The sequence below is a fragment of the Rhipicephalus sanguineus genome, chromosome 3 (assembly GCF_013339695.2).
Source record: "Rhipicephalus sanguineus isolate Rsan-2018 chromosome 3, BIME_Rsan_1.4, whole genome shotgun sequence".
Lineage (NCBI taxonomy): Eukaryota > Metazoa > Arthropoda > Arachnida > Ixodida > Ixodidae > Rhipicephalus > Rhipicephalus sanguineus.
Genome location: NC_051178.1, coordinates 41,834,175 through 41,846,298, shown reverse-complemented (window position 1 = coordinate 41,846,298; position 12,124 = coordinate 41,834,175).

Below are 12,124 nucleotides of genomic sequence, written 5' to 3'. Positions count from 1 at the left end.
CTTTACATTCTCTCATTCCCATCATCATATCACTTTCATATGGGGCCTGGCCCGACGTGTCGTGTCTCATTTAATCATTAAACATTCGGCTTGGTTTCTGTGCTCGTCGTCCCAACGCTCTTAGGACCCAAATGCGTTACCGTTTGCCCCACCTTTATTTTTCTAATTGGCTTTTCCACAACATCATGCGCCTTGGGTATTTTTAAAACCCCTATTCATTTATTTTCGATTGGCTTTAAACCTGGTATGCTTCGGCAGGTACAGGTTTTTCCCACAACTTTATTTTTGAATTTCTTTTACTAGGAGGTGGGAATGAAGTTTGGATTGGGGCGGCACTTCTTTCAGCGAAGCAGCTGCAGGAGCAGCGTGTACAGTGTCCCACCTCACGAGCGCTCGTGTCACTGTGCGGCTGCCTGGTTTCTCGGCTCCTGCTTCGATCTTCCCAAAGGTCAGGTTTTTTCGATTTCTGCTCGGCACCTCTGTTAGCGGTCCCTTCCTAAGTTGTTAGGGAACACCCTGAGGCCGCTTTTTCGTGTCGACATCGTCAGATTTCTTAATTTTGGCCATTTACGACCGGTTAGGCTTAGCTGCCATGGCGGGCCCGCTTCGCTGAAGAGATGAGCTCCCAAAGCTCGACCAACGCGGTCTCGCCCGCGGGGTCGAGTTCCCCCGACTTGGGAGACGCTTCCGGCGCCTCCTCCGCTGCGTTTTCGCCGACTGGCAACGCATTACTTTCCGAAATTGCCGATCGAAGCAGTCAGGAGGGACTAAACCTCACCGTTAGACATGACCCCACTACAGCGTCAACAACAAGCAGGCACATACCCGCTACGACACCAGACGATGAGGACGCGATCTCTTCAGTTTCTCAGACCACTGCCGTCCCTTCCGGTCTCAGATCAGACCTAGGAACGCGGGTGCAGGAGCGCGCGTGCCAAATCGAGGATGAACTCTCACGCTATTGTCTAGAAACAGCCAACCGCATCCCCGTTAACGCTTTGAGCTGGTTAAACTATGCTCGGACCTTCGAGTTGACGCTGCCTCCGAGAGAGGCGCCGTGATGGCACTGCAGGGGCAGCTCGTGGAGACGCGCCGTGAGGTGGCCGAGTTCCACCGACGAGCGATCCTGGCGGAGTCGAGGACAACGACCGCGGCTCTGGCGGATGCCGCCTTCCCACCTGCTGCCGGGACCTCTTCTCAGCCGCAACCCGGTCTTGCTGTGGGACCTCACGTGGGAGTCCTGCCGCCCGCTGCGCCTACGCCTCCTGCCATGACTTACGCGGCGGCACTCCAAGTGGGTGCCAGCTCTGCCGCACCGTCTACCGGGCCTCCCGGCCTCACGTCGGGACCAGGCCCGGTTCTTCACGAGCACGTCGCTTTCGTGACGCCCATCGCCCCGACTTCGACGCCTGCCCGGGACTCCCTGAGGCTTCTCAAGGACAACATCGACCCGGCCGCCCACGACATCCGAGACGTCACGCTACGCCAAACGAGCTATGGCCTTACTGTGTTTGCACACTCGCGCGCTACACTCACCAACATGCGCCAAGCCATCGCAGATAACACAATAACTTGCGCCGCCTTATCCATGAGGATCCCCGAGAAGCGCAACCCCCACGTGCGTTTTTCGGGCGTTGACCCCGACGTTTTCGCAGACGAGTTCGTAGCCCGCGTAGCCGACTGCAACCCGCATCTCCAACTCGATCCCGGGAAATGTAAGGTCAGGGCATCATTCAGAGAACGATCCGGCACTTTGGCGATGATTGTAGAAGTCGACCCTGACGCATTCACGCGCATCATGCGACAGCAGCGCATATCGGTTGGCTGGACTTCGGTTCGCGTAGCCGAAGACCTCCACGTCGCCACCTGCACGTTTTGTGCCACCTACGGCCACGGACGTAGTTCGTGCCCGCTGCGAAACGACCCTGCACGCGCCGTCTGTACGCGCTGTGCATCTGAGGGACATCTAAGCGCTACTTGTTCGGTCCGCCTCGGCGACTCTTCGGTCACTTGCGCGGAGTGTAGACGTGCCGGCCTTGACCCAGAGGGTCACCTGCTGTGTCGGCGGCTGGTGGTCCCGACGAAGGAGGCAGGCGAAGACGACCGGCTTGACGAACGCCGCCGGCGGGGACGCCGTCCAGCCCCGAACACGCGGGTTGGCGCGAAGCGCCGAAGAAAAGAAGCACGTCCGCTCCCAACGAGTACTGCTCACACACTCCTTTTATTTACAAGTGCGCCGGTAGAATAACGACACCAGAGCGGCGCCCCCTGGCATCTTACAAGGCATTTTCGAAACCGAAACACCAACACAACACCATCCCCTCCTCGAAAGAAAAGTGAAAAACTGAAAAGTGAAGAAAGCATGAAAAACTGAAAGCAGACGGAAATTCACAACATACACATTTGAAAAATGCGTACGACAATTCAGTTCAGTTATTATTTACGAAATACTGCACAGAACACTGCACAACACTGCACAGAGAAACAATGCATCAATAATGCACACAGAGTAAGTCCACTGCACGTAATGGGCAATTGTAGAAGAAAATAACTTGTTATGGCTATTGAACATAGTCCTCATAACGTCGAGGCTTCCGACGTTCCCGCTTAGTGCGGCGCCTTTGATGTGTAGAAGGAGGTGACTCAGCACCCCGGTCACACGCGCTTGGCAAGTCCTCCCCACCTGGCGAAGGTAGCGTTCCACAGGCTCAATGTCGAGGTACCGGTGGGGCAGCCCTGGCTGGCGGACGCATCGGCGAAGTGGACCGAAGCACGGGCGCCCGCACAGCGACAGGCACGGCCGGCCGATGCACATCGGAAGTGGACCGAAGCACAGGCACACGCACAGGGTACACCGCACCAGGTGAAGCACACACAACAACAGGTCGATCCGGCATCGACGAAAAAGATGTCTCCGAAGCCGTAGGCGGTGACGCAGTGGACGGCGCAGAAGACGTGGTACCGGAAGTCGGCGAAGCACGAACGGTCGACACAATCGACGAAGCAGACGGCGCTGGAGCCGAAGACAGTGTAGCAGGCATCGTCCCATTTGGTACCGGGAGAGTTGTTTTGGATTTCGAAGAATGACATTGTAGTGTATCACCGCAGATGGTGATGCCGAACAACCGAATGGCATCAAGGCCAAGAAGAGATCGGCCACATGGTGTTACAAAGAATGTTATCGGAGCCTGCACTCCTGCGTACGTGACGTTGGCCATGAATTGGCCGAAGTGGCGAATGATCCCCTTTGAATATGAGTGCAGGACGGTAGACGAGCGTGCCAACTGAATGTTCGGAAATGAATGCTGAAAGTCGTCGGCGTTGATTAATGAGACTGAAGCGCCTGTGTCCACCAGAAAAGACAAGGGCACATTGCCCACTGAAGCTGTAACACTTGGCTCGGAAGATGTGTGGAGACCATCCACATTTAAAACAGTGACCGTATTGGTCTGAGCAGTGCTCGAAGGAGCAGATGAAGAACCTGGTTCAGGAAGATTTACTGGACGGGAATTGCATACGGACTGATAATGTCCGATTTTTCCGCACGCACGACAAGTGCGGTTTCTCGCCGGACACTGCGCAAAGTTGGCTAAATGCCGTACAGAACCGCATCGGAAGCAACGTGGAGTGGAAACCGACGACGGAAATTGCTGAAATGAGCTAAACGCTCCCTGTTTCCTTTGAAAAGACGAATTTGGGCCGCCATCTTGACGGCTTCCTCGACGCCGCGAAGCGGAGGGGCCGCCATATTGACCGCCACGAAAGGACTGTGCAGGCGGGCGGCCATGTTGACCACCGCGCCGAGACGAAGAAGAAGGACCGCCATGTTGGCGCGCCCGTGAAACAAAGGACCGGCGCCATGGCCCCCCGCAGCAGAAAGTTGCTGCACTGAGTGCGGAGCGAATTGCTCCAACTGCACACGGACATGTTCATCCTCTCGCGCAATCGAGAGGGCTTCTGAAAGAGTGATGGACGAGCCTTTCTGGAGGAGTCGGCAACGGACATTCTGCGACGCGACGCCAATAAAGAGCTGCTGCCTGATCATGTCATTTTCGAGCGCGCCGAACCCGCAGGACGTGGCTAGCGACCCGAGACTACGACGCGTCTTTAAAATGGTCGTCGAACAATGCAAGTGCGGCTTGAAATACGTCAGACGACGCAGGCGTCTCTGACGCGTTGGCGGAACAAGTCTGGTAGAGTTTTAAACCGGCGTAGCCTAATGCGTTAAGCAGAAGGGCCTTCCGCCGCTCCGGTTTGCGGGCGTCATTCCCGATGGCATCCACGTAGGCTTCGAAAATGAGCTTCCAATCAGCCCAAGGGATCGGCGGATCGCCGGGAGTGGAAAGAAAAAGCGGTGGAGGTATGGGAGACGCCATCACAAGAGAAAAACTCTACACGAAACGAAGAAAAGAAGAAAACGAGAACGAACGAGAAACACCAACGCGAAAAGAAAGTCCGCAGTGTTCACGAATAGACGCGGAGCCGCTCGACGGGGAAAAGGCAGAAGAGACGCGACGCGACGGCCGCTACGGAGAACAAAGAAGCGATGGCGGGAAACGCCGAAGTGGCGTCGCAGCAGAGTGAAATCATTGAGGCGGACCGGCAAAAAGGAATACGAAAGAAACTGTTCGTACTTCACCTCGTCGCCATTGCCGAGTCGGCGGCTGGTGGTCCCGACGAAGGAGGCAGGCGAAGAGGACCGGCTTGACGAACGCGGCCGGCGGGGACGCCGTCCAGCCCCGAACACGCGGGTTGGCGCGAAGCGCCGAAGAAAAGAAGCACGTCCGCTCCCAACGAGTACTGCTCACACACTCCTTTTATTTACAAGTGCGCCGGTAGAATAACGACACCAGAGCGGCGCCCCCTGGCAACACCAACACAACATCACCCTACTGGGTTCCCTCAATGTCCCCTGCTACTCGACCGAGTAGCCCGTTTGCAAGCCCGCACTAACTATGGCGTCCCGTAGTGGCAGTCCATCTGCCGCTAAGGGGGACAGCGGGGGTGTCATTTGCGTACCTTTTCTACAATTGAACTTGGACCACGCAAAGCGGGCGTTTTCAACGTTTTTTGATTCGATGGAGACGCGAGATATTTGCATAGCGGCGGTCAGTGACCCTTATAGGCCTTCTGGAAGACTCCCTTCTCTGCCACACGGTTATCTCGCGTACGCGGTCGCAGAAGACCCTCAGGCCATCATCGTCACTCGCAACCCTCCATTTGACGTTTGCCCGGTCCACGTTTCCACCAACGTCGTGGCTATTTTCTGTGAATCGGAGAAACTTAACTTCGTTTTTGTCTCCGCCTAACGCTCCGCCTCATTCGTCGCTCGAGCCTATTTTAGATGAGTTATCAGCGGTGCTCAGGTCGGCCCGGTCGCCCTGGCTGGCGACTTCAACGCAAAGCATCAGCTTTGGGGCCCCATGGAGACTGTCGAACGCGGTCTCCAGTTGGCGCAGTTCGTACTCTCGTCAGACCTTGTACCGCTGAACGACGCTACTTCGTTACCTACGTTCGAAACGCCTTATTCGGCAAGCTGGATAGACGTGACTTTTGCGACGCCTCAAGTCACGTCTGCCGGCTTTGAGTGGCTTGTCGCCGAAGACACCACTTTTTCCGAGCACCGCTTAGTCGAGGTCCGCGTGGGCGAATCTCCTACGCAGGAGAAGCGTTTGACATCTTATGCGCGTCTCCAACTTCTTGAGGCGTTGCGCCGAGAAACTTGGTTCACTCGTGTGTCCGGCGCCTCCCTCGCGTCTTCTGATGCGCTCGACCTCGTGTTGTCCGGATTGTACGCCTTGTATACGTGGCTATATACTCGTCACCTTCGCCCGGTTCGGGCTCGCCCGACCAGTAAGCCCTGGTTCACACCTGCGCTCGCAATCGAACGCGCGGCGGTGGCCGCAAAACGACGTCGTTTCCAACGTGCACGAGATCCTCAGATGCGCGTCGTCTTTCGTCGCCAGTACACTTCTGCTCTCGCTGCTTTCCGCCAAAACATTCGCGAGGCGCGAGAAGTACATGTGCGAGGCTACACGCTTTCTTGCGTGCGTGGGTCATTCTTTTCGGAACCCCTCAAGGAGGCTTTCGGGAGGTTGCGGCAGTTTCGCTGCCTGCCTTCGCTGATTGCTCCAGACGGCACACTGACGTCAACGCATCTCGAGTCGGCATCTCTGCTGCTGCACACGCAGATTGCAGTTGATGATCCCACGACGGATGAGGCGATGCACGCGTCAACGCGAGCTCTCGCTGCTGAGCCTTACATATCCCGGTATCAGGACGTTACTTTTACCTATTCTGAGGTAGTGGACGTCCTTCGGAACACACCGAATAAGTCGGCGCCTGGCCCAGACCACATCTCCCCAGTCATAATGAAAGCGCTATTCAAATTCCATCCGCGCTTTTTCTTAATGGTTTTCAACGCCGCACTCCATCTCGGCTACTTCCCTCGCTGTTGGCGGACAGCAAGGGTGTCTTTCATTCACAAACCAGGTCGTCCTCCCGAGCGCACGTCGTCGTATCGACCTATATGCGTCAGCTCAGTTTATGGCAAGACGCTAGAGCGCCTTCTCAACGGACGCCTCCAGCATTTTCTCCTAAAGCATGACCTCGTAAATCCGCGCCAGTTTGGTTTTACCAAAGGGCGCAGCTCCCTTCTCGCGCTACACGAGTTAAATACTCATTTGTTAAACCTGAAGGCACAACGCATGCCAGCGGTGCTCATGTCATTGGACTTTCACGGGGCCTTTGACAGCGTTTGGCACCCGCTCGTCCTCCGATATTTCCGGGAGCATGTACTGCCCAGCGATCTTTACCACCTTCTGAGAACATTTCTCGCCGACCGTCCCACGCTGGGCAGCCCTCAGGGTTCGCCGCTCTCTCCACTATTGTGGAACATCGTGATCGACAGCCTGTTGTCGCTGCGTATGCCACGAGGGGTCGTCATACAAGCTTATGCAGACACCATAATTCTCATCCCGGCGCCGTCTCGGGATGCGCTCGGTAATTTGGCATCACGGGTCCTACGCCGAGTCGTTAACTGGTCGCGCGCAGTCAAGGTGTCACTTAACTGCGACAAGACCTTCTGCGTTCTTTTTACGCACGGCGTCGGCGGTATGGCGCGCGTTCGACCGACGATACGCCTCAGCCCTACCGATCCAACGCTCCAGTTTCGGGACACCTTACGCGTCCTTGGCGTAGTCTTTGATCTGATCGACGCCTGTCGTTTTTCCACCACGCCGACTACCTTCGCCAGAAGGTCGCGCTTATCGCGTCCCGAGTTGCGACCTTCTATGCAATGCAGCGCTCTTATGTTAGCCCGGTAAATAAGGTATTGATGTACCGTCAGGTCATCCTCCCGGCCCTCACCTACGCCTGCCCGGTGTGGTGGGGTGAGGACCACGTTGACTGTCGGTTCTACGCGCGAGTCGTTACAGTGCAGCGGGTCGCACTGTTGGCTCTGACGCGAGCGTACCGCACGACTAGCACGGCGGCGCTGCAAGTCCTGCTGCATGCGCCTCCAATAGACCTGGAGATAGCACGAGTCAATACAGAGTTCCGACTTTTCACACTGCGCATACATGTGGCCTTCGGTTCTCTTCGATTCCGACCTACTTGGGTAGCCGACGCGCATGCACACGTCCCTCTACATCCTTCGGTACCTGTCGCGGTCCCTTTCGTGCGCTTAACCAGCGCGCAGGCTCGTGCCGCTGCTAGCAGTACTGCCGTCCACATCTACACTGATGGCTCCTTCACGAATGCCTCCGCAGGTGCAGCGTTTGTTGCCTTCGGCCCTGACGGTCGAGTCTTCAGTGTTGGGCGGTTTCGCCTGACCCGGGCAACCTCTGCGTACGCTGCAGAGGTCGTTGCTTTCAAGGAGGCCATCAACCACGCTCTTGCGGCTCATTACACCTTCCCACTTGCGTTTTATACCGACTGTTTATCCCTTCTGCAGGCCTTCACCTCGCAATTCCGAACCGCACGTCTTATTTATACGCGAGTTGCTACGTCGCATTTCGCGCAGGGTGCCGCTGCACGTGTGTCACGTGCCGGGCCATGCAGGGATATTCGGTAACGAGGTTGCCGACTTTTTAGCAACACGCGCCTCATCTGTGGGACTGGAACGTTCTTTACCTCTCCCATACAGAGCGGTCAGGCAGCAGCTACGCCGGGAGTTACACGTTTTGTGGACGGCACGCTGGCGAGAAACCAACACGCACACAGAACTCTATAGGTGGGTGCAAGACCTTCGAGACATCCCCTCGTTTTTCCCGCCTCCACCATTGCTTGTCACGCTCCCAACAGGGCATGGGCGCTTTCCTCATTACTTTCATCGATTTAACCTCATGAGAGAACCTCGTTGTCTCTGCGGGTCTTACTCATTGGATATGTCACACGTTCTTCATGCGTGTCCTATTACAGTCTCGCACACCACCCGAATAGAGCCGCAGGACGCCTACCGTGCAGCTATGTATAATAGCATTTTGCACTGCCCTCGCAACAGAGCTCTATTGATTGGAGCAGTTCGCGCTCTAAGTGGTGCCTTGCCTCACGTTTCCTAGCGTTACCTCTCAACACACACGGCTACACGGACACAGTCATGGTCTCTTATAAGGTGGGGCTGGCACAGGGGCCATTCCGGTGAGGCACTAGTGTCTCGGCCAGCCTAGCCTCGCAAGGGGCCGTCTGCGCGCATTTTCTGAGCAAACCGGTGGGGCCATCCTCGCTGCGGCCGTTTTGTCGCCGACGAGTTCCTCGCAGCAAGCCAACCTGAGCCTGTCCTGCTGGCCAGTGGTACCCCTGGCACTCTTGCCTGCTGTTCACCGCTTGCGTGGTCAGTACTACGTTCCTGCCTGCCACCTGGCTTCCTGCTGACGGCTGAAGCTCCTGCACGACCGCCTCTGCTCCTGTCATCCTGTTTGCTATTGACCTTCTCTCCGGGAGTCGTCCGCGCCTTCGAGTGGACATACACTGACACTTCGCCAGGCTGGCTCTACTTCAGGACTGTAATGATGTACAAGCATTCGTTTATTTATTAACGGCGGGACTTTCGGCCGTCTGTCGATGTATTCATGTCACTGTTCGTCTTTCTTTTGTTTTGTTTTTGTTTTTTTTCGTTCATTTTCATTGGGCACGTTCTGCCCCATCGTCTCAGTCTCATTCTTCATTTAAAAAAAATGACCGGTTTCTGCGCTCGTCATCCCAACGCTCTTAGGACCCACACGCGTTACCGTTGCCCACAATTTTCTTTTATCTAATTGGCTTTTCCACTAAATTTACGCCTTGGGTTATTTTAAAACCCCTTTTCATTTATTTTTATTGGCTTTATACCTGGTATGCTTCGGCAGGTACAGGCTTTCCCATGACTTTATTTTTGCTTTTATTCTTATCGCAACAATGGGAATGAATTTTACTGGGGCGGCACTTCTTTCAGCCAAGCAGCTGCAAGAGGAGCGTCGGGAGGACCCTGCCGAGGCGGCCGGCAGGGTCGAGCCCACTACGGGCGCGGCACATACCCGCTCTAGTTCACGCAGGACTACGCCCACGGATACCGCTGCGGACGAGGATGACGCAGAGTCTTCCGTCTCCGAGACGACGGCGGTCGAGACCGGGAGGAGAGCGGATTTCGGCACTCACACGCAGGCCCGCGCGCGGGAGCTCGAGGACCAGATATCCCGGTTCTGTGCTGACTCGGCCAACCGGATCACGGTCAGCGCAAGGAACTACATTCTGTCCCGGGTGTTCGAACTGGTCGGACTGTGCTCGGATCTGCGAGCAGACGCGGCAGTGGAGCGAGGTGCGGCCCTGGCGCTGCGGGGCCAGCTGGTGGAGCCCGCAGGAAGATCGCGGGCCTGCAGAGGCAGGCCTTGGTGGCCGAAAGGCCGCTGGTCGCGACCTCCTTGCAGGTAGGGCCGCGGCTGCGGCACTTGGACGTCCCGGCATTCACGGACCCGATACCGACGTCCCGCTGGGAGCGCCGCCGACGCTCCTAGGACCGACCGGCAGCTTGAGTTATGCCGCGGTCCTCCGGCCGGGTCCGACGACGGGCGGCCAGCCTCTGGGACGGCCCGGGTTCCCTGGCGGGGCTACGGGACCAGGCGGAGCGACGACGATGGCAACTCGACATGATCATGTGGCCTTCTTGACACCGACCGGAACGACCGACGCGCCGGCCAGGGACGTCGTCCGGGTGCTCAAGGCCAACATCGATCCGGTGGCCAAGGACATCCGGGATGTCACCCTCCGCTATACCAGGTACGGCGTCACGGTGTTTACAAACACACGCCAGTCACTCCTCAACATGCGCGCCGCGATTGAGGGAAACGCGGTAACGCGCGCGGCGATGACCATTCGCGTACCAGACAAACGAAATCCGCACATCAGATTTTCCAGGGTCGACCCTGAGATCACCCCCGACGCATTCCTACGGCTTCTCAACGAGCGGAATCCGAGCCTACAGCTCGATATGGAGCGATCCAAGGTTCGCGTGACGTTCAGGGAACGCGGGGGTAGAAAAGCTTTCGTCGTCGAGGTCGACCCTCCTGCGTACCATCGTATAATGGCATGCCCCCGACTATCTAAAGGCTGGACCATAGTGCGTGTGTATGAGGACTTGCACGTGTCTACGTGCACGTACTGCGCGTCGTACGGCCGCGGTAGATCCTCCTGCCCAGTCGCTGGGGATCCATCAAAGAAGGTGTATATACGTTGTGGCGCTGAGGGCCACTTGGGAGCCGACTGTGCGGTGCGTCCAGGTGACGCGTCCGTGTGTTGCGCCCCGTGTCGCAGCGCCGGATGGGAGGCTTCTGGCCACCAGGAGCAACGTTACTAGAACAAACTCAGTTTAAAAGCTCCGCCGGAGAGGCGGTCCGCGTGGCGGTCGTGAGAACTAGTGGCGCTGCAGTCACGTCTAGCTCCCGCGGCTGGCGCTTGTTGTGATCGGCGCCGCCGATGTACGAGCGCACGTGGGTTACAGCGTCGTCTGCGCTTTGTTAGCTCGTCATTTTTGCGACTGTTCTTGACCAGGCTTAGCGTCTTGTACGAAGACACGTGCATGATGTACGATGCGTAACGAGGGCGAACAGATTCACAGTGCGGTATGCCGACTTGCTTTGCGCCGGGCTGCAAGAGCGGCTACCGCAACGACGACTCCGCTTCATGACACTTCTTCGGACCTCCAAAAGACCCTACGAAATTCAAGCTTCGCATCGCAAAGATAGAAAGCTTACTGCGAAATGCAAGGTCTGTGACGTTCATTTTGAGAGTGGCGACATTGTAAAGCACTATCGTCGTTTCGTTGCGGGACAAGAAGTTTTGATCCCACGCGGAAAGTGCGAACTCGCGCCAGGTGCCGTGCCGCGCTTGTTCCCAGCACTTCCACCCCACATTTCAAAGCCAAAATGTTCGGTGTTTAGGCGCAACTCCCCCCCAAAACGCACGGCGTCCCGCGAAAGCCCAGTGCCCAATTTGGAGGAGCCGCCAGAAATAGAACAGCAAAACGAAAGGCAGGCGATTACCTATATACGCTACCAAGACTGAGTTGCATCACACTAACATTCGATCAGTTGTCAGCTGTCGCTATGCCTTCAAAGCAGTGGATTTTCGAGAGATTTTTCGACGAGGTATTGAACAAGATGTGCGGAATATATTACACTCGCCGGCTTGGGAACGGGCTGCTCAGCGCAAAAATTTGACACGGTACACATAGAAAAGACGAGGACCAGCGCTGGTCCTCGTCTTTTCTATGTGTACCGTGTCAAATATTTTGCGCTGAACAGTTTAATAATGGAATACCAACTAGCCCAATCCCACACTTTGCTTCGGGAACGGATACTTACTTGTGCAAAAGATAATTGTAGTTGACGAGCAGTTTAACTGCGTAGTGAACGGCTACAGCACGAAACGCAAACGGCTGTCGTACAGTGTAACGTGCTGCGGGCATGGATCATCTGCTCGGTGAAGTTGAAAAACTGAAGTTGAATACTGACGACTCTTCTAGCGACAGAGTACGCTCGAATAATTGCTCGGTCCTCACATCACGGCCGATCTGTTCGAATTGTTTAAGGCACCGTAGAAGGATGCGACGTACAAAGATGAGACACCGAAAATACAACTATCCGCTGAA